This window comes from Saccopteryx leptura, chromosome 4, assembly GCF_036850995.1.
Source record: "Saccopteryx leptura isolate mSacLep1 chromosome 4, mSacLep1_pri_phased_curated, whole genome shotgun sequence".
Classification (NCBI taxonomy): Eukaryota; Metazoa; Chordata; class Mammalia; order Chiroptera; family Emballonuridae; genus Saccopteryx; species Saccopteryx leptura.
This window is the reverse complement of record NC_089506.1, coordinates 30686235-30708881: the sequence shown is the minus strand read 5'-3', so window position 1 is coordinate 30708881 and position 22647 is coordinate 30686235.

Sequence of the window (22647 nt, the reverse complement as noted above, 5' to 3'; positions counted from 1 at the left end):
TACAACGGGAAAAACTAAACAATATATTAATGAAATGCAATTCACTTGAGATTCAGAAAATTCATTAATTTGAGTGGGGAGAATAGGAACGAGGTGGGGTCTCAGTAGAAAAGCATGTAATACCTATCGAAATGGTAATGATCTACTTCTTGTCAGGTGCCCTTTAGTTTGATCTACTATTATTATTAAACTGAACATATATGTACATTATGTATGTACTATATATTATATATAAATTTGACAATAAAAGTAAACAACCAAAGAAATTAGTTGAGTCATACTCTGAATCTGAAATAATCTTTAGCTTGCCTATCATTCACGCTTAAACTTTAGGAATAGTGGAATGATGTCATAGACTCTTCTAGTCTTACAACATCAGAAAAATATATATATATATATCATTTTAGAATCAAAACTTGTGAGAAGTAGGAGTATGGTTCTTAGACCTGGACCTACTAAGATGAGGTAATGTGACACCTACTCTAGCATATTCTGGCTCCTACTAAACCATGAAATTTTATTCTGAATACTGTAACAAAGACGGAGAAGTCATAGAGTTAGAAGTTAAATAAAACTAGGAAGAAAAAGATATATTAAACAGCAACCAATTTCAATGTGATAAATTATTATTTCTAAGCTGCTGGTATATAAGCCCCTTTGTCTTTCAGCCTAGGGTCACCATTTTACCTGTTCTGGGCTGGTACACCAACCAAGACTGGCTCATCTTTATTTTGCCTTGGATAATGGCCAGATTTAAGACTCTATTCTAGAGATTCTAAGATGGCAACGGAGGAGGACAAAATTGCATTACAACTTAATTTAAGAACAAGTATCTTGAAAAACAAACTTTGGACCAAACAAAGAGGAGTCTATGACCAAGGATCACAGAAGAAGCCACAAGAAGACTGGTAGAAAAGGTGGAGATGCAGAAAAGGTTGCCCCACTCCCAGGAGTGAGTGGCAGCTGAGGGTCTGTAGGAACTCTCACTGTGGGGAGGGGCACCTTGGGTGGGGAGGGTTCTAAGCTCCAGGCCAGGTGCCCTGACCCAGAGCCCCAGAGCATAGAAGAGGCATTCACACAGCATTTGGCAGTGAAAGGAGCCAAGGTTTCTGTCTGCAAGAAAGGGACAGAAGCTCTCAGAGATGCAGACTTTTTCTTAAAGGGCAAGCACAAAAAATCTTGTTCACAGCTACTTATCTGAGCCTCCGGCAGGGGAGATCTGAGAAGACTAGATTTGTGTGAGAAAAGTGTGAAGTTGGTGACCCAGGGAAAGACACTGGAGGAGGCCATCAAAATTCCTGTGCTGAGTCATTCTCCAGTACTGCAGTCACTCTCTTTCTTGGGTGGAGCAGTCCCTTCTGAAGGGCAGCAGCCTGAGGGAAAGCAACAGACCTGCCTTTGGAAATCCCTCCTGTCCCACCTTATGGAGCCTGACCTGCTCTGAGAGGTCAGTCAGGAAGCAGGACTCAGTTTTCTTATGCTGAGGCCAGAACTTTCCCTGCACACTCTGGAGTCCATGACTGGTACTTCCCTCTCATGGGAGACTCAGGAGAAACTGTCCAGAGTGCAGGCATACCACACCTCTGGATCTCAGAGGCCACACCCATTGGACTCTGAGGCTACACACTACTGCGTCTGTAAAAAAAGTCTGGACAGACTGACACCTGGGGCTGAAGGGTGCACCCATACCCACCACTCTTCCTAATTCTTGAATTACCACAGGCTCTAGACTCTAGAAGAGGTTTTTTCAGTGGCCAAGCCCAACAAGCAGCCAGCAGACAGAGGCTGCAGGAGGCAGAGCTCAGGGAACCTTGGCCTTTTGCTGCCCTTCCCCCAGGCCCAGTGTGGGTAGAAGCCAGCCAAGGTATGCAGCTTGGTATTTCCATGCGCACCTAGGCTCAGCAGAGGCAGCCACAAATTCTGGATTGTCTGTAGTTCCAAGAACGTTGCTGAAGGCTAGTTGCAGGCAGTGACCCCCACCGGTCTGTACTAGGTTCCCTCCAGGGATGCCCAAGGCTAACATATCCAGTGGCCAGCTGTGGGAAGCATCAGTTCAGGACCTAACAACCCTTGCTGGTGGTGTCCTAAGGAAGGGTTTCTCACACTTGGCCCAGGTGAGGCAAGTTCCATTTTCTGTTGTCAGCACTGGCACAGTGGCTCATGTACATTGGAAAGGGTGGAGCTCTACAGTCAGCCAGCCCAGTTGTTGGATATCTTGCCCTGGTGAGCTAGGTTCCACAGAGGAATGGGAGTGAGGCTTAGACACCAACATTTAAAGTGTGGGTTCCTGTGAGCCTATTGTTGGGTCTGGTCGAGAGGCTTAGCCACTTTCTGGGGGGCACAATCTGCTCCAGGAGAGGACTCATTCAGTCTTACTCCCTGAGACTAGGGTCTCACCAGCTAGAAGAACTTCTGTAGAGGGGACTATTGGCCCCAATCAATCTAAACCTGCTTCTCAGTTTGCTGGGAAAAATTAAATTTGAGTATCCAACAGTGTGTGAGGAATTAGGCTCTGTAGTGAGGGCCACTTTCCCCTTATTGAGTTCCTAACTAAGAGACTCCAGAAGTAAGGGGTCCCACTAATGTTGTATTCCCAACTTCAGCTACCCTAACTCACCAAGCTTGCAACCTGTAGAAGGGTTTGTTGGATGAAGCCAGTCTGAGCCCACACTACAGTTTTTCCACAAAAGATTCTGTGGGATGACCATGCAGCTGCAAGAGCAGGTGGAGCAGCTGAAAAGGAGAGGCAAGTCTTTTGGGCTTGGGGCTTTAATGAAGGTACTGTGATCTCTAAGCAGATGAAGCTGATTCTTAAACAAAGTTGGCCCCTCCTACACTACCCAGGCAGAGACAACATAGACACAAACAGTAAATATAGCAGTACCTCAATACAGGTAGCACATGGCAGATTTCAAATAATGATTGATGCCAACTCAAAATGACCTAGAACAAATACAACCAGTAGTGGGTGGCATCCAGCACTAATGCTAGACTGAGCTAGCTACACAAGCAGCCAGCCCAAAAGAGGAGTCCAGCAAGCACCAGGCACTGTGGAGAATAAATAGAGCTTACAGGACACACATTGCACAGTATCTAATACACATGTCAAAGTTGACCGTTAGAGCCAGCCAGCCTGAAGGGATAACCACACCTATGAAAGGACCAACTGCATTCAATACTCATATACTGTACAACAGGATGGTATATACTACCTTCAAGAAGCATTCTTAGAGCAAGGAAATCAGGTAGCCTGAAGGTCAGTAGCACCAAGCCCATCTTCCTCATAAACACAACAAATTTTAAAGTCAGAGAGGGTTACCTAATACACAGACAAAATGGGCAGACAAAAAAATATTACCCAAATGAATCAACAAGAGAAATCCCCAGAAAAAAAAAACTAAATGAGATAGAAGTCACCAAACTACTCAATGCAGAGTTTAAAATAATGGTTATTAGGATGCTCAAGGATCTTAGAACAACAATGGATGGTCACAATGAGAACTTAAACAAAGAGATAGCAAGCATAAAAAAGGACATTGAAATTATAAAAAGGAACCAGTCAGAAATGACAAATACAAAATCAGAAATGAAGACTGCACTAGAAGAAATCAACAGTGGGCTGGATTAAGCAGAGGATCAAATCAATGATTTAGAGGAAGATAAATGAAAGCACATAAGCAGAGCAGCAAAAAGAAAAGACTGAGGAAACTCTAAGAGACCTCTATGACAACCCAAAGAGGCCCAAACCAAGACATACATCATAATTAAAATGGCAGTGCTAAAGGCAAAAAGAAAATTTTAAAAGCAGCAAGAGAGGCCCTGGCCAGTTGGCTCAGAGGCAGAACATAGGCTGGACGTGTAGATGTTCCAGGTTTGATTCCCAGTCAGAGCGCACAGGGGAAGTGACCATCTGCCTATCCACCCCATCTGTCTCCCCGTCCTGCAGCCATGACTCAATTGGTTCAAGAGAATTGTGTGGAAAAATAGCCTGAGAATGGAACATTGCCTTGAACAGGTATCATTCATGTAGATTTAGGAACACCAGGTCCCTGACCTGATTATCTGCACAAGAAGCTTCTGTACTCTGTTTGACATTTCCTATTTCCTCCAAGTACATGCTTATAAGCAAGCTTTCCCTCGTGTACCAAAGGATGATTACCTCATGTACTGAAGCTTTATGATAAGCAGATAAAGAAAACAAATAAATACAATGAGGACTAGCATATCGAGGCTCTCAGTCCTTGAGATTGGCAGACCCCTGGTCCCATCTTTTCTGCATCTTGTGTCTGTGCTTTCTTTAAGTTTTTTTAGTGCCTCCCACTCAAACTGTCCTTGGCACAGCTGGTCTCTGCAGAGTTGGCCTCGAGCTCTAAGGATGGCTCCGTGGCTTCTGCCTCAAGCACTAAAAAAATGGCCCCATTGCTGAGCAATGGAACAACAGCCCCAGATGGGTAGAGCATCACCCTCTAGAGGGCTTGCCCAGTGGATCCCAGTTGGGGCACATGCAGGAGTCTGTCTCTCTGCCTCTTCTTCTCTCATTAAAATAAAAAAATAATTAAGTAAAAAAAGTAAAAGCAGCAAGGGAGAGTCAACTATTTACCTACAAGGGAGCTCACATAAGGTGGTGAGTGAATTTCTCAACAGAAACACTTCAGGCCAGAAGGGATTGGCATAAAATATTCAAATTGATGAAAAACAAGAATGTACAACCAAGACTACTCTAAATAGCAAGGCTGTCACTTAACATTAAAGGCAAAATAGACAGCTTCCCAGGAAAAAAAATAAAGTTTATTACCACCAAACAAGTATTGCAAGAAATGTTAAAGGGCCCACTTTAAGGAAAAGAGAGTAGAACCTAGTTATAAAGAATAAAGTGGTAATAAGTAAGTACTTATCAAGAATATCCTTGCCCTGGCTGGTTGGCTCAGCGGTAGAGCGTCGGCCTAGCATGCGGAGGACCCGGGTTCGATTCCTGGCCAGGGCACACAGGAGAAGCGCCCATTTGCTTCTCCACCCCTCCGCCGCGCTTTCCTCTCTGTCTCTCTCTTCCCCTCCCGCAGCCAAGGCTCCATTGGAGCAAAGATGGCCCGGGCGCTGGGATGGCTCTGTGGCCTCTGCCTCAGGCTCTAGAGTGGCTCTGGTCGCAACATGGCGACGCCCAGGATGGGCAGAGCATCACCCCCTGGTGGGCAGAGTGTCGCCCCATGGTGGGCGTGCCGGGTGGATCCCGGTCGGGCGCATGCGGGAGTCTGTCTGACTGTCTCTCCCTGTTTCCAGCTTCAGAAAAATGAAAAAAAAAAAAAAGAATATCCTTAAATGTAAATGGATTAAATGCTCCAATCAAAAGACATAAGGTAGCTGAATGGATAAAGGAACATAGGCCAAATTCATATTGTCTACAAGAGACACACCTAAGAACAAAAGATAGTAAAGGGATGGGAAAAAAAATATTCCATGCAAGTGAAAGCAAACAGACCTGTGGTGGAACAGTGGATAAAATGTTGACCTGGAATGCTGAGGTTGCCGGTTCAAAACCCTGAGATTACCTGGTCAAGGCATATATGGGAGTTGATGCTTCCTGCTCCTCCCCTCTTCTCTCTCTCTCTCTCTCTCTCTCTCTCTCTCTCTCTCTCTCTCTCCTCCTTCTCTCCTCTCTAAAATGAATAAATAAAGTCTTAAAAAAAATTCTCAAAAAAAAAGTGAAAGCAAACAAACAAGAAATATGGGGTAGCAATGCATATCAGAGAAAACAAACTTCAAAACAAAGGCCATAATAAGAGACAATGAAAGTCACTACATAATACTAAAGGGATAAATCCAACAAGAAGGTGTAACCCTTGTAAACATATATGCACCAAACATAGAAGCAACTGAATATATAATGAATACTTTGGTGGTCATGAAGAAAGAGATTGACAGCAATACAGTCATAGTAGTAGACTTTAACACCTCATTTACATTAATGGTTAGATCTTCCAGAAAAATTAATCAACAAGGCAATAATGACCTTAAACATTAGATCAGATGAACTTAATTGATATTTATAGAATATTTCATCCCAAAGTACCAGAATATATCCTTATACATTATTCTCAAGGTCACATGAAACATTCTCAAAGATAGACCACAAAATAAGTCTCAACAAACTCAAAAAATTTGAAATTATACCAGGCATCTTCCCTGACCACAATAGTATGAAGTCAATAATAATAATAATAAATAAAAAACAACCAAATACATAGAGGATAAATAGTGTTATTAAACAATGAATGGGTCAACCATGAGATCAAAGAAGAAATCAAAAGTTATCTAGAAACAAATGTAATGAACACACAACAACCCAAAAATCTATGGGACAAGGCAAAGCAGTCCTGAGAAGAAAGTTCATAGCCATATGTAGCCTCAATTTCATTGCAGCATTGTTCACAGTGGCCAAGACATGGAAACAACCAAAAAGCCCTTCAATAGATGACTGGATAAAGAAGATGTGGTACTACTCAGCCATAAAAAATGATGACATTGGATCATTTACAACAACATGGATGGAACTTGATAACATTATACTGAGTGAAATAAGTAAATCAGAAAAAAACTAAGAACTATATGATTCCATACATAGGTTGGACATAAAAATGAGACTCAGGGACATGGACAAGAGTGTGGTTGTTACCGTGGAGGGAGGAGGAGAGGGAGGAGATGGTGGGAAGGGAGAAGCACAAAGAAAACCAGATAGAAGGTGACAGAAGACAATTTGACTTTGGGTGGTGGATATGCAACATAATCAAATGTCAAAATAACCTGGAGATGTTTTCTCTGAACATATGTACCCTGATTTATCAATGTCACCCCATTAAAATTAATAAAAAAAGAAAGTTCATAGTATTATAGGCCTACCTCAAGAAGCAAGAAAGATCTCAGATTAACAATCTAACCCTACACATAAAAGAACTAGAAAAAGAAAATAAATAAAGTCCAGAGTAAGTAAAAAGAAGGAAATAACAACAACCAGAATAGAAACAAATGACATAGAGACTAAAAACAATACAAAAGATCAATGAAACCAAGAGCTGGTTCTTTGAAAGATAAACAACGTAGATGAACATTTAACCAGACCTATCAAGAAAGAAAGAGAGAACTCATAAATAAAATCAGAAAAAAAGGAGTGGAAGAACCAACTAACACAATAGAAATATGAAGGATTGCAAGAGAATACTATATACAAATATATGCTAACAAATTGGACAACCTAGGTGAAATGGATAAATCCATTTCATACATTCTTCTTAAATTTATTCAAGAGGAGACTAAAAGTCTAAATCAGGCGTCCCCAAACTACGGCCCGCGGGCCACAATGCGGCCCCCTGAGGCCATTTATCCAGCCCCCACTGCACTTCTGGAAGGGGCATCTCTTTCATTGGTGGTCAGTGAGAGGACCACTGTATTTGGCAGCCCTCCAATGGTCTGAGGGACAGTGAACTGGCCCCCTGTGTAAAAAGTTTGGAGACCCCTGGATATAAACTGATTACAACTAATAAAATTAAAGAAGTAATTTTAGAAATTTTAAACCAATGGCTTCATGGGTGACTTTTACTGAACTTTCCAAGATCTAATACCTATCCTCAAATTACTCTAAAAAATTCAGAGGAAAGAAAGATTCTCAAAATTATTTTTACAAGACCAGCCTGATCCTAATCCCAAAACCAGACAAAGACACTACAAAGAAAGAAAACTATATGCCAATATCTCTGATGAACACAGACACAAAAATCCTCAACAAAATACTAGCAAACCAGATCCAGTAATACATTAAAAAGATCATACAGCATTTCAGAAATACAAGGTTGGTACAATGCTTGCAAATCAATAAATGTGATAGATTAGATAAACAAAAGGAAGATTAATTTCCATGACTATATCAATAGATACAGAAAAAGCATTTGATATAATCCAGCATTCATTTATCATAAAAAAAAAATTTTCAGCAAAGTGAAAATAGAAGAATCACTTCTCATGTAATAAAGGCCATATGTGACAAACAACATCATAGTTAATGGGCGATAATAAAAGTGTTTCCCCTAAGATCAGGAATAAGACACAGATGTCTGCTTTCACCACTCTTATTAAACACAGTATAGGAAGATCTAGCCACAGTGATCAGAAAAGATAAAGAAATAAAAGACATAAAAAATGGAAATGAGAACGCAAAACTGTCATTATTTGCAGATGACAAAATATTGTACATAAAAAATCCTAAAGACTCCACCAAAAAGCTTTTAGATTTAGTAAATGAATTTGGCAAAGTAGCAGGAAATAAATTTAATATTCAGAAATCAATGGCATTCTTATACACTAATAACGAACTATAAGAAAGAGAAATTAATAAAACAATCTTATATATTATTCCATAAGGTAATAGGGATAAACTTAACTAAGAAGGAAAAAGAACTCTACTCAAGAAATTATAGAGCATTGAAGAAAAATACTGAGGAAGATATAAATAAATGGAAGTATATACTGTATTCCTGGATTGTAAGAATCAACACCATTAATATGTTCATGCTACCCAAAGCAATCTACAGATTCAATACAATGCTTATTAAAATATCAATGACATATTTCACAAATCTAGAATAAATATTCCAAAAATGTATAAGGAAGCAAAAAAGACCCTGTATAGCCTCAACAATCTTGAGAAAAATAAAAAAGTTGGAGGTATCATGATACTTGTTTTCCAACTATGCTACAAAATCATTGTAACAAAAATGGCTTAGACCTGGCATAAAAACAGTCGATGGAAAAGAACAGAAACCCCAGAAATAAATCCTTGCCTTTATGTTAAATTAATATTTGACAAAGGAGGCAAGAACATATAATGGGGTAAAGACAGTTTACTCAATAAATGGTGTTGGGAAACCTGAACAGATACATGCAAAAAATGAAACTAGACAACAAGCTTACTCCATTCAAAAGAATAAACTCAAAATGGATAAAAGACTTAAATGAAACCATAACAATCTTAGAAGAAAACAGCCATCTCTTGCAGCAATATTTTTGCTACTCTATCTCCTCAGGAAGGAAAATAAAAAACAAAAAATAAACAAGTGGTACTACATCAAACTAAAAAGCTTTTGCACAGCAAAGAAAATCATCAACAAAATGAAGAAAAAAAACACCGAATATAAGAATATATTTGCCAATGATAGATCTGATAATAGTTAATTTCCAAAACATGTAAAGAACTTACACAGGAAGACAAAAAAGTTAATTTAAAAAATGGGCAAAGAATCTAAATAGAATCTTCTTCAAAAAATAATTCAGGTGGCCAATATACATGAAAAAATGCTCTGTCACTAATCATCAGAGAGATGCAAATTAAAACCACAATGAGATATCACCTCACACCTGTCAGAATGGCTTTCATCAATAAATGAATGAACAAGTGCTGGAGAGGATATGTAGAAATGGGAACTCTCATACACTGTTAGTTGGAATGCAGACTGGTGCAACCACTATGGAAAACAGTAAGGAGTCTCCTCAAAAAATTAAAAATAGAACTGCCTTTTGACCAAGCAATGCTACCTCTGGGAATATATTTGAAGAATCCCAAAACATTAATTCAAAAGAATATATGCATCCCTATGTTCATTGCAGCATTATTTACAATAGCCAAGATCTGGAAATAGCCCAAGTGCCCATCAGTAGATGAGTAGATAAGAAAGGACATGGTATATTTACACAATGGAATACTACTTGGCTATAAAAAGCAGGAAATTTTACCTTTAATGACAGCAAGGATGGACCTGGAGGGTATGATGCTAAGTCAAATAAGCAAGAGAAAGACAGATTATTATGGCATATAGAAGCTAAAAATAAAAATTAAAAAAAAAAGACTAAACAAAAACAGACATAAACAAAAAAAGACTAAACATGGAACAGAGGGGAGGAAGATTGGGAGACTGAATTACAAAAGGTGAAGGAATTAGGCAAAAAAAAAATTTATATATACACACACACACACATACACACATTACATAGACACAAAGAACATGACAACATTGTGGTACTAGCCAGAGGGAAAGGCAGTAAGGGTAGCTGGAAGTGGGAAAAGTAGGGAAAAGTGGGGAAGAAAGAGACTTTGCTAGGGCAAAAGATACATGATATGGTGTGTAGATCATGTTTTGTTGGATTGCACACCTGAAACCTGTACCCCAATAAATGCAATATAAATATAATTTTAAAAAAGAAAAGCGCATATTCAATTGCAGGCAGAGAATTTAAAAATAAATAATCTGTGTTCCTTTCCAGGATAGTTGAGAAAAAAGAATGATGAGAAAGAGGAGAGAACAGTGAAAGGTCTCCAGTTCTGCTGGGACATTTGAAACAAAGATGACACCTACAGAAGTCAAGAGATATAATCATCATTAAAGTCAACACTTTTACTAGGATGCTGTACAAGTCAATAAAAAATTAAACGGTGTGTGGATAACTGACAGACACAGATATTTAAAAGTTTCTAGCCACTTTGAAGCAGCTATTTGTTATGACAAGAATCACCTGGGACCACTCTATACACTGGAATCACCTGAGTATAATCAGGCTCACAATACCCAGCAGTGTAAACACACATTGTTGAAAATTTAAGAGAAATAAAATAGTGCCAGTGAAAAAATTTTATATGCACATAACCGCTGACCCACCAACTCCCCACCCAAGTATCATTTTTGCAGAAATACTTGCACTTAAAAGTGCACACAGGTATATGTATCAGGATGTCAGTTTAACACTGTTTTTTAATAATGAAAAATAACTAAAGGTTTATCAATACAAAAAATGGTTAAATTATAGTACATGTATACTATGTAATAATATATATAAATAAAAAATGATATATATGCACTGATGAGAAAAGTTGTTCATAATATTTCACTGGGTGAAATAAGAAAGTGGCCCAGCCCTGGCTGTGTAGTTCAGTTGGTTAGAATATTATCCCTATACACCAAGGTTGCAGGTTCGATTCCCAGCCAAGCACTACAATTAACAACTAATACATTCATAAATAAGTGGAACAACAAATCCATGTATCTCTCTCCCTTCCTGTTTCTAAAATCAATTAATCATTTTTTCAAAGTGGCCCCAGTGTTGTTTAAATTTCTATACTAGAACATGTATGTAGAGAAATTAATATGTGTATGTTTGTTCATAGAAGGATACATCATCAATTGTGAAAAGTGAACACCACAGAGGAGGGAAATTTAGTAGTGGGCAAAGCAGATCTGCATATATTTACCTTATATAGACATCAACAAGAAAAGATTACACTGAAAATATCCAAATATTTGGAAACTAAACAACACACTCATAAGTAACTCATAATTATGAGATCAAGATAAAAATTAGAAAATATTTTTACCTGAAGAATATTGAAAATACAAAATATGAAAATTTATAGAATAAAGCTAATGGAGTACGTAGAGCAAATGTATACCTTAAAGTGAATTAGAAAAGGTTTAAAATCAATTATCTAAACTTTCACTTCAAGAAGCTAGAAAAAAAGCAAATTTTTTAAAGACAAAAATTGATAACACAGAAAACAGAGATTCAACAAACAACAAAACCAAGAGGGGGGGTCTGAAGAAATTAGTGACTGTAAGAAAAAACTTTTATCAAGACTTATCAGAGAGAAAATAGCTATGACTGTGATCAGGAATAAAAGATCCTATAGGCATTACAGAGGATATTATAAAAAGTTTTATTTCAAAAGATTGACCATTAAATGAAATGGATAAACTCTTTTAAGATTACAATATTTTTTTAAAAACTATCAAAAGATAAATAAAAAAATTGAATAGGTCTCTGTTAATAAAATTGAATCTATAATTTAAAACCTTCCCACAAATAAAACTCCCACTTAATTGAATTTTGCCAAATATTTAATTTAACAAACTAACCAATTTTTACAAACTCTTTCAGAACGTGGAAAAGAAGAGAAACTTTTCTTAACTCATTTGAGCAATACTGACTCCAAACTGATAAAGGGTTAACCTTTGCCCCTGAGACCCAAGACTAAGCTCTCTGGGTCCTTCTGTCTTCTGGAAATTGTAACCACACAGGAAATTCATTTTTCTAATGTGACTTTTCCTTTAATTCAAGCTAGCTCTGTCTCATCTAATAGCACCATGTCTCACTTACCTCCTCTCAACCAGATCCTTCCACTTTTGCACATACTGCATAAGCCCTTAGGAAATAAGGTTCTGGTCAACTCAGAATGCCTTAAGAATAAAGCCTTACGTCTGCTGATCAAGGGAAGACTTTTAGTCAAACTAAAGATAATATGTTGACTTCAGTTTTATTTCAGCTCCAGGCCCTTGAAAACTGAATGACCCAACCAACCACACCCTCAAACCAGACAAAATGATGTCATAACTAACATTAGGGCCAGATTCAATGATAAAGTATCCCCATCTTAGTCCTAACCAATCAGTAGAGCTCAAGACCCCAACTCTCTCAAGTCACCATAAATAATGTTTTTTTCCCTGTATAATCTATTCTCCAGAGGCCATTGGAGCTGGGTCTTAGTCCTCACTCTCAGTTTGGCACTGTTTCCTTGAATAAACCTCTACTTTTGATAAAATCTCCTGTTCGTATTTTATTGGGCTTTGATGCACACAGGCAAATGGACCCCTTTAGTTGGAATAACATATTTAACCCTGTGGGTCACTCAGCAGAAGGGCAAAACAAAGATTGTGGATAAAATAAGTGGCTGGATGTTAAAGCCTCCAAGGCAAACACAGCCTCTTTCAGAAACTGGTGTGGGGTTGTGGGTGCGGTGGGAAAATATCTGGACTTACTGAGACCAGCAATCAGTCATCCAAGTCCAGTGAGGAAGACTAAGAGTAAAACCATGGCCCACGACCCAGAGCCATTCTTGAATAAGGGCAGTTGGTGCCAATCCCCAGCATCTAGGGCCTCAGGCAAAAAACCCAAGTGAGTAAAGGAAGAACAAGGGGAGCTGGGTAGTCATGGAAATGCCTCTCGTTGAAATGACCATATTTCAGTTAAGGGTCCTGAAATGACAGAACGGCAGGCTCTGGGATGGAGGAAGAGAGAAAAACAGACACGCATGCAGACTGGTCCACATTCAGTTTATTGTTGCCTTCAGTGGTGCCCAGTAGAGGAAGGTGGGATTTTCATTTCTCAGTGAGACCAACTGTGTTATCCATTGCCTTCTGAAGAAATGACCAGTTACTGTGAAAAACAACAACCAAACACACACTTAAGGTACTGATTACAAATAGATCCCCTTCCACTGCAAAATATACAAAAGGCTAGGATACTGCCAAGCAAAAATTCATATGGCAGAAAAGAGAATTCTAGAAAATAATTTTTACAATTTGGCTTGTGATTTATTTGGCTATAACTTACTCTAAAATTTTGTGATTTTTGAAGACCATCGTGATTAATTAGAAGTACTTGCAAATGAGAAACTAATATTTTTTCCACATACAATAAAATGTTCATGTATATAAAAATTGAGCTAATCTTTGCATTTTTAAAAAATTTAAATACATGCTAATTTTACTTTTTTCATATCTTGTAGCTATTATTTTTTTTGAAAGATTTTATTTATGATTGTTAGACGAGATCGGGCGCGTTCAGGGTGGTATGGGCGTCGACTTATTTATGATTTTTAGAGAGGGAGAGAAAGGCAGTGGGGAAGAGCTGGAAGCCCCAACTTGTAGTTGATTCTCTCTCATATGTGCCTTGACTGGGTAAGCCCAGGGCTTCCGACTGGTCGCCTCAGCCTTCTGGGTCGACACCTTATCCATTGCGCCACTACAGGTCAGGCTGGAAATCATTTTTGTTTTTCGTATTATAAACAGTGTTTTTAGCACTTGAAAACTCACTGGCCTTAGATATTGTGACAACAATGTCTAATGTATAAAGTGGCCCTGATTATAAATTCATTTTATAGACTATGCAATTTATATATCTTATTAGATTAAACGGTTTAATTCCATTAATCTTCAAGCGAAAGTTTTCAACAAACTTAAGAGAACATTACAAAACAAAAGAAAAAAAACTAATTAAAATACCCATTAATAACTAGTAAAGATATATAAATTACTTTTGGTATAGTACTTTACCAGCTCATCTACTCAATAAATCACAAAAATCAATTGTGGATCATGAAATTCATTTTCATATCACGCATTTATTTTAAGAGACAGCTCTTAATGTGCTTACCCAGTGTTTTATATTTCGGTGATTTCCTGTGATTTGGATCTAAATAAATAAAGAAATAATACTTTTAGCTTGATACAATATGATCTGACAAAGATAAGTTTTATGACAATTTCTTCTTGTTTCCTTTATAAATTTTGGTAAAAGAGAAATATATGCCAAATTTCTATTTTATACTAATTGTTATCAAATATCAAAAACACACTATTGGGCTTCTTTTATTTTTATATCTACAGATTTTTTGATGTCTAATCCCCCAAAATGAATAAAAATAAAAAGAAATTGAAGACAGGTGAGATTAATTAACAGAGAAGATAATATAGCTAGATTAACGAGAGAGTTCAGGGACAGTATAGCTTTACCCTTCAAATCCTTTCCCTATTCCTATTACTATGATCACCAAATATACCTAGTGAATATGGTTCTCTTCCAAACCAAAAAAGGATTTATATATCTAGATTTGTGAGTCTACTGATATGTACAACCCATTAGGTTTCCAGCTTTTTAAAAAACTACTGATTTGGTATTGTTTACCCAAAGAGTTTGTTCCACCAAATCTCCCAAGGTCTTTCCAATTTAAACAAACACTGAAAATAAAGATTTTTAAATAGGGAAGAAAAATAAAATACAATGGGTACTATGATAGTAAAGTACAGCAACTATGTCTGCCTAGCTTATTAAATTTGAATGGAAAAATAATCCAAGAATGCTTCCTGTGTCTATGCCAGACATAAACTAATAGGCTAACATTCATTTCAAAATACCCTCTTCAAATACCATGTATATTGTTCTACCGATGATGCCCTCAGGTATCCCCCAATTTTGTTGAATACCACTTACAGAAGTGGATGATGATGTGAATGACACATTCTATAATGAGAGATAATGTGAGAAGAAAATTGGAGTAGTCATAACATTAATTATGTGTGTATATGAATTTAAAGAGCACTCACTAATTCATTACATCAGTATTTGTTGAGCATTTACTCTGCTAGGTGCTAACTATAAACTGGTTAGCAAAATATGTATATGTGGCCATTACCCTCAAGACGTTTCAGAATACATAGGGAAAGTAATGCTTCTAGGTAAGCAAACAGTAGGAAGAATTAGTATTTAAGTCCTATATCATAAATCCTTTGGTAATGGTGACAGGAAATAGAGACAATAAGAAAATCAGCTTTTTTTTCTCATGCATAGTTTGGAGAAGGTAACTAAGGTCTATAAAGAAGTGATTATGGCCTGACCAGGGGTGGCACAGTGGATAGAGCATCAGACTGGGACGCGGAGGACACCGGTTCGAAACCCCGAGATCACTGGCCTGAGTGCAGGCTCATCTGGTTTGAGCAAAGCTCATCAGCTTGAGCCCAAGGTCGCTGGCTTGAGCAAGGGGTCACTCAGTCTGCTGTAGCTCCCCCAGTCAAGGCACATATGAGAAAGCAATCAGTGAAAAACTAAACTAAGGTGCCACAACAAAGAATAGTGCTTCTCAACTCTCTCCCTTTCTGTCTGTCTTTCCCTCTCTCTGTCTCTCTCTGTCTCTGTTACACACACACACACACACACACACACTGTCTTAGGAAATATCCCAAAACAATAGCTTCCTTAATGGAGGAACTGCAACAGGGAAGATAGAAATTATACAACGGTTTGTGGTAGCCTGAAAACCTAACCTGAGGATATATGGGATATTCTGGAAAACCAGGGGATTGACTGTAACTTAAAGATGACAGAGATACTTTAAGAAAAATTCCCAGACAGTACAAGGAAACTAAAACTCCACAAGGAAGAAAGACAGGTGAGCAGGCTAGTAAATATTTGATGCCTTCAGAAGGGTCACAAGGCCACATTGTGGACTGTGGGACATTAAACTTCAGAAAACCCTTGTTAACACAATTGTGGGCTCTTGAGAGGCTATGAGGAATGTAGAATTTTTAGTTTATGATACTGTCTCTTAACTAAACTGCCCCTCAGTTTTTCATATTGACTTTATGGGTGTGAATATAACCTGAACAAAAAAGTAAAATTACCTTTTGTGTATCCCATCATAAAGTATGCATAAATGACCTGCTTATGAGTCAGTTTTACCAAGTAATAATATATATTTTGTCTCTTATTAGATTTAAGTAGTTTTTTTTCCCCTGTGTATGAAAAGGGCAAGCAATCAGACCTGGCCGGTTGGCTCAGCAGTAGTGCGTCAGCCCGACATGTGGATGTCCTAGGTTCGATTCCCAGTCAGGGCACACAGGAGAAGCACCCATCTGATTCTCCACCACTCCCCTCTTACTTCTCTCTCTTTCTGTCTCTCTTTTCCTACCCTCCTGCAGCCATGGTTCAATTGGAGTGAGTTGGTCCAGGGAGCTGAGGATGGCTCCATGGCCTCAGCTCAGGTGCTAAAACGTGGTTCTGGTTGCAATGGAGCAAGGGCCCCAGATGGTCAGAGCATCGCCCCCTAGTGGGTTTGCCAGGTGGTTCCTGGTCAGGGTGCACATGGGAATCTGTCTCTGCCTCTCCTCTTCTCACCAAATAATTTTTTTTTAAAAAAAAAGGTAAGCAATCAACACAAATTCAGTCAACTATAGAAAAAAGATTGAGTAAATACTTGTTCCTGAAATGAGAAATATTTAAGGTTTTGTTTGTTTGTTTTTGGTTTATTTAGAACAGCACTTTATCAACTGTGGCTGCTCAAAAATATTAAGCAATTATTTGTTCATCCTGATTTTCAACAATCATATTTTCAACACATTTATAAGAATATTTCCTAAATTGCAATTAGGCCACTACTTTCTGACCTGGATACAAATAAAAATAAAAGTAGAAATTAACCTAAAAGTTAATACTAAGAAACTCACCTACTTTAAGAATGATTATCAAGGACTTTTATGCCAACACTAACCCTTTTAACATCTGGGGCATGCAAATAAGGAGCATTCTTATTTACCCAACTTCATGTATATCCAGTCCAAAATTTAAATCCTCCAAGGGGGAAAAGATACCCAAGATCATTTTTCCTGTATCACTTCTAAGTGCAGTATATAAGTTTGACTCTGAATGCCTAAATTTGATCTTAAGACTCTAAGCTATTTTTTATTCGTTGATATGTATATTGTCATATTTTGCAAATTAAAAGTCACATTTACTTTTGGCCAATCTAGCAAACTGAACTGACAAGTAAACTTCTCATTTCTATTCCACAAGGAAAGTTTCTCTTATCTCTTCCACAGAAAAGCTGGGGGAAATGGCACAAACTGTAATATCCCATTGAGAATAAAAGCTAGAAAGTTTTTTTCCTTCTGTCAGTAAGATATAATAAATTAGAAATTCAGAGGAAAGGAGGGGCTAAAAATGAATGATTACTAAGGAATAGGAATTACCTGTACCTTAAAGGATGTGGGATTTATTATTATTATTGTTGTTGTTGTTGTTACTGATTGATTTTAGTGAGAAAGGAAAGGAGAGAGAGAAAGAGAGAGAGATAGACAGGGACATCAATCTGTTCCAGTATGTGCCCCAACCAGGAATTGAACTGGTCACCTCTGTGCTTCAGGATGACGCTCCAACCAGCCGAGCTATACAGCCAGGGCTAAAGGATGTGGTTTTAATAACAGTAACATGAAAGAAGTTGAAGGAGCAGATATTTAGATGATAATTATTTAGAACAAAGTTCAAGCCTAGTAGTCGAATAGGGCTAATGAAAACTATGGCTACAAGAAATTCAACACACAAATTGTCTCAGCCATGTGGATGGAAAAAGGTCACCAGGAGATGCAGAATCCCAGGCCAGCACCATGTATAGGAACAGGACTTCAATTTGACAATTCAAATATTCACAAGTAAAATCATAGAAAATACTGAAATATTCATGCCCTAAAACAGGAAAACCTCAAATATTCTCCTCTTCCTAATGTATGCTTCTACTACAACTCAGAGCATGCAGAACTTCCATGGGAAGAAATACTCATGCCCTAAAACAAGAAAACCTCGAACATTCTCCTCTTCCTAATATATGCTTCTACAACTCAGGGCATGCAGAACTTCCATGGGAAGAATCACTGCCTCAGAGGATGAGTTTACAAGTCTAAATTACAAACTTCTACCTGTTAAATGTCAATACCCACAGTACAGCAGAAAAACTCACACATTAAGATCAACAGAATAAAAATGTTTAATAGAGATGTTTTATAGGATCTCCACAGAGATCAAGTTAGAAATAAGGCCAGAAAAGGATAGCTGTTAAGAAAATGGGTTTTTGGAAACTCATATGTGGATGTCAATGTCAGAGAGGTGGAAAAGCATAACATACAACCAGCCAAGTTTAAAAAAAAAAAAAGACTAAAACGAGAAGACTCTCCCATATACAGTCATTTAGATGAAGAAAAGAAAAAGAATGGAGCAGAGTAAATTGAAGAGATAATAACTGTTTTTTCCAGAATTAATGACCTTACTATAGATATATCAAGACTATATTGAATCCACAACTGGATAAATAAAAACAAATTATATCAGGGCATATCACAATAAAATAACAAAATATTCACTTACAAAGAGGACACCTTAAAAGCATTTAAAGAAAATGCATATTAATTGGAAGGGAATAAATACATTAATCAGACTTACAAGTGAAGTTTTATCAAAGGAAATAAATATCACATTACAACAACAAAATACTTTAGAAGACTGTAGAAGTGACTCTCAACTAAAAGTCTGTAACCATGTAAGCTATCTTTCAAGATGAGTGTGAAGAAAAGACATATTCTAACCATTTAACACAAAATGCTTATAACCACTAGCTGACTCTAAAAGGGCTGTACTTCAGAAAAAAGGAAATTAAAATAAAAATAAATAATGGATTAAAGGCTCTGGCCAGGCTCTCAGGTGTTTAGGGCATCATCCCATATACCAAGTTTGTAGGTCCTATCCTTGATCAGGGTATACACAAGAATCAAAAAATTAATATTTCTCTATCTCTCTCTTTCTCTCAATCTAAAAGTCAATTAAAATCAATTTTTTTCAATTTAAAAAAAGAACAGTGAGTAAAGCAATTGGTAAATATGTTTTTAAATCATAGTAAGTAATTATTTAATATAAACATGATAATAATAGTAATTATAGTGACTAATACAGGGAGAGCCATGTAGGTAAAAAACCCAGAAGTTAAGAGTCAAATGACAATATGTGAGAGATTAATGACTGGAGTTTGTGGTTAAATGATCTCATATCCTCCTGTTGTTTAGAAAAAGAATGAAAATATTAATTGAATTTAGACATTTAAAAGTTATAGACTACAGTGGTATTAATATAACCCACTCTGGGATTCATCCCACCTGTCTGCATTCTCTGACTTGAACGGTCTTTCCCACTGACTTTCCACCAGATAAAGAGTATTCCAAAAATAAATGTAAATCTGATTAGTTTTTGTTCCATTTCTTTAAAAAATGTCATTGGGATTTTGATGGAGATTGCATGAAGTCTGTATATTGCTTTAGGTAATATAGCCACTTAAACTATAGTGATTCTTCTACTCCATAAACATGGAATATATTTTCATTTCTTTGTATATTTTTCAAACTCTTTTAATAATTCTTTGCACTTTTCTGTATAGGTCCTTGACATTCTTTAAGTTTATTCCCAGATATTTTGTTCTTTTATTGCAATTGCAAAAAGAATCTTTTTTTCCATTTCTTTTTCTGAATTCCCATGTTATTATACAAGAATGCAATGAACTTTTGCACATTTCTTCTGTATCCTGTAACTTTACTAATAGTACAGTATAGTTTAACATTTCTAATAGTTTTTGGTGCAGTTATTAATGTTTTCTATATAAAGAATATCAATTGCAAAATGCACAATCCTGAGAAAATGAACATATACATGTATATCATGTCCATAAGGAATATAAATTTCAAATCACCACTGGGGAAAGGAACAAGTAAACACATATGTTTTGCTCATTTGGACATTTATTTTGGTTCCACTGATCCTATCGGTCACAAAGGGTGTGACACAATGTCTCTCTGACATTGAGTTGATAGAAGAAATAAAACTTTTCTATGCTTTACATCATTACAACTAGAAAATACTTCCAGATACAGGAGCAGGCTGGATCCGCACTACCAAAGCAGCAGTGGCTCTGAGTATTTGTTAAGGTAGGTCCTCTGGACCTGTGTCCTTGTATAGGTTCCCTGTCTTCCTCCTTCTTTTCAGTCCTCCCTCTCCCCTGAGACACAACAATATTGAAATTAGGCCTATTACTAAACCTACAATGACCTCTATGTGTTCAAGTGAAAGGAAGAGTCGTGAATGCAAAGAAAAATTTCTTCAAGGCAATTAAAACTACTTCTCCAGTGAACACATAAATGGTAAGAAAGCAAAAACAGCCTTATTGATGATAGAAAGTTTGAGTGGCCTGGATCAAAGATCAAATCAACTACAACATTTCCTTAAACCAAAGCCTAATCCAAAGCAAGATCCTAATTCTCTTCGATTCTATAAATGTTGAGAAAGATAAGGAAGCTGCAGAAGAAAAGTTTGAAGCAAATAGAGATTGTTTTGTGAGATTTAAGAAATGAAGCCATCTCTATAATAAAGAAGTGCATGTGGAAGTAATAAGTTCATGTAGAAGCTGCCCCAAGTTATCCAGATCTAGCTAAAATAATTGATGAAGGTGGTACACTGAACAGTATATTTTCAGTGTAAATGAAACAACCTTATATTGGAAGATGATTCCACCTAACACTTTAATAGCTAGAAAGAAGTATTGCTTAGTTTTAAAGCTTCACAAAACAGGTTGACTCTCTTGTTAGGTGCTAATGCAGTGGGTGACTAAGTTAAAGCTAATGCTCATTTACCATTGGGGGAAAAAACCTAAGGCTGTTAAGAATTATGCTAAATCTACTTAGCCTTTGGAGTATAAATGTAATATTAAAGTTTGGATGACAGCTCATCTGTTTATAACACAGCTTACTAAGTATTTTAAGCCCACTGTGAGACTTTCCGCTAAGGGGGAAAAAGAATGATGTCTTTCAAAATAGTACTGCTCATAAACAATGCACCCGGTTACCAGAGAACTCTGACAAAGTTGTACAACAAAATTAATGTTGATTTTATGCTGCAAACACAACATCCATCCTATCACCCATGGAGCAAGGAGTAATGTCTATTTAAATCTTATTATTTAAGAAAGACATTTTGTATGGATATAGCTGCCATTGACAGTGACTCCTCTGATGGACCTCTGCAAAGTAAATTATAAACCTTCTGGAAAAGATCCACCATTCTAGATGTCATTAAGAACATTTATGATTTATGTAAAAAGTAAATCAAAATATCAATATCAACAGGAGTTTGGAATAAGTTGACTCCAACCCTCATGGATGCCGTGAGGGATTCAAGACTTCAGTGGAGGAAACAACTGTAGATGTGGTGGATTTAGCAAGAGAATTAGAATTAAAAACAGAGGACAATTTGACTTTGGGTGATGGGTATGCAACATAACCAAATGTCAAAATTACCTGGAGATGTTTTCTCTGAACATATGTACTCTGATTTATCAATGTCACCCCATTAAAATTAATAAAATAAAATAAAAGAAATGGAGCCTGAGGGGACGGGAGTAGAAGTGGGGTCAGAAGATGTGACTGAATTGCTGCAATCTAATAATAAAACTTGAACAGACAAGGAGTTGCTTCCTACAAGAGAGCAAAGAAGTGGTTTCTTGAGATAGAATTGACTTCTGGCAAAGGTGTTGTGATGACTGTTGAAATCACATCAAAGATTTAGATTACAGCATAAACTTAATTGATAAAGCAGTGGCAGGTTTGAAAGAATGGACTTCAATTTTCAAAGTTCTACTGTGGGTCAAATACTATGAAACAGCATCTCTGTAATGATACAGAGAAGTCATTTGTGAAGAACAAAGTCAAGTGAAGCAGCAAACTTCATTGCTCTTCCTTTTTAGAAGTTGCCACAGCCACCCAAAACACTTCGGCAACCACCACCCTGATCAGTCAGCAGCCATCAACACTGAAGCAAGACCCACCAGCAAAAAGATCATGACTCACTAAAGATGCTGTGAAATACAATACAAATTCTAGTAGGTATTAACTAAATATAATGATAATAACAAAATAACATTAAGTACTTGGGGGAAAGTTAAAAATCAAATGAAAAATAGATTGAAGAAGAGAGCTTAGTGTAAATGGCTAAGATGCTTAGGTTATTAAGGAAAAGACTACATATAAAGTAAATAGAATAAAAATAAGATGGTAAATTTCAGTCTAAATGTATATCACCATATATTAAGCATAACAAGCTCCACTATTATATACCATATGAAAGCTGTTCTTAAGACACCAATTAAAAATAAAGATTGAGAATAAGAGCTAAAAAAAGATGTACTAGGTAAATCTA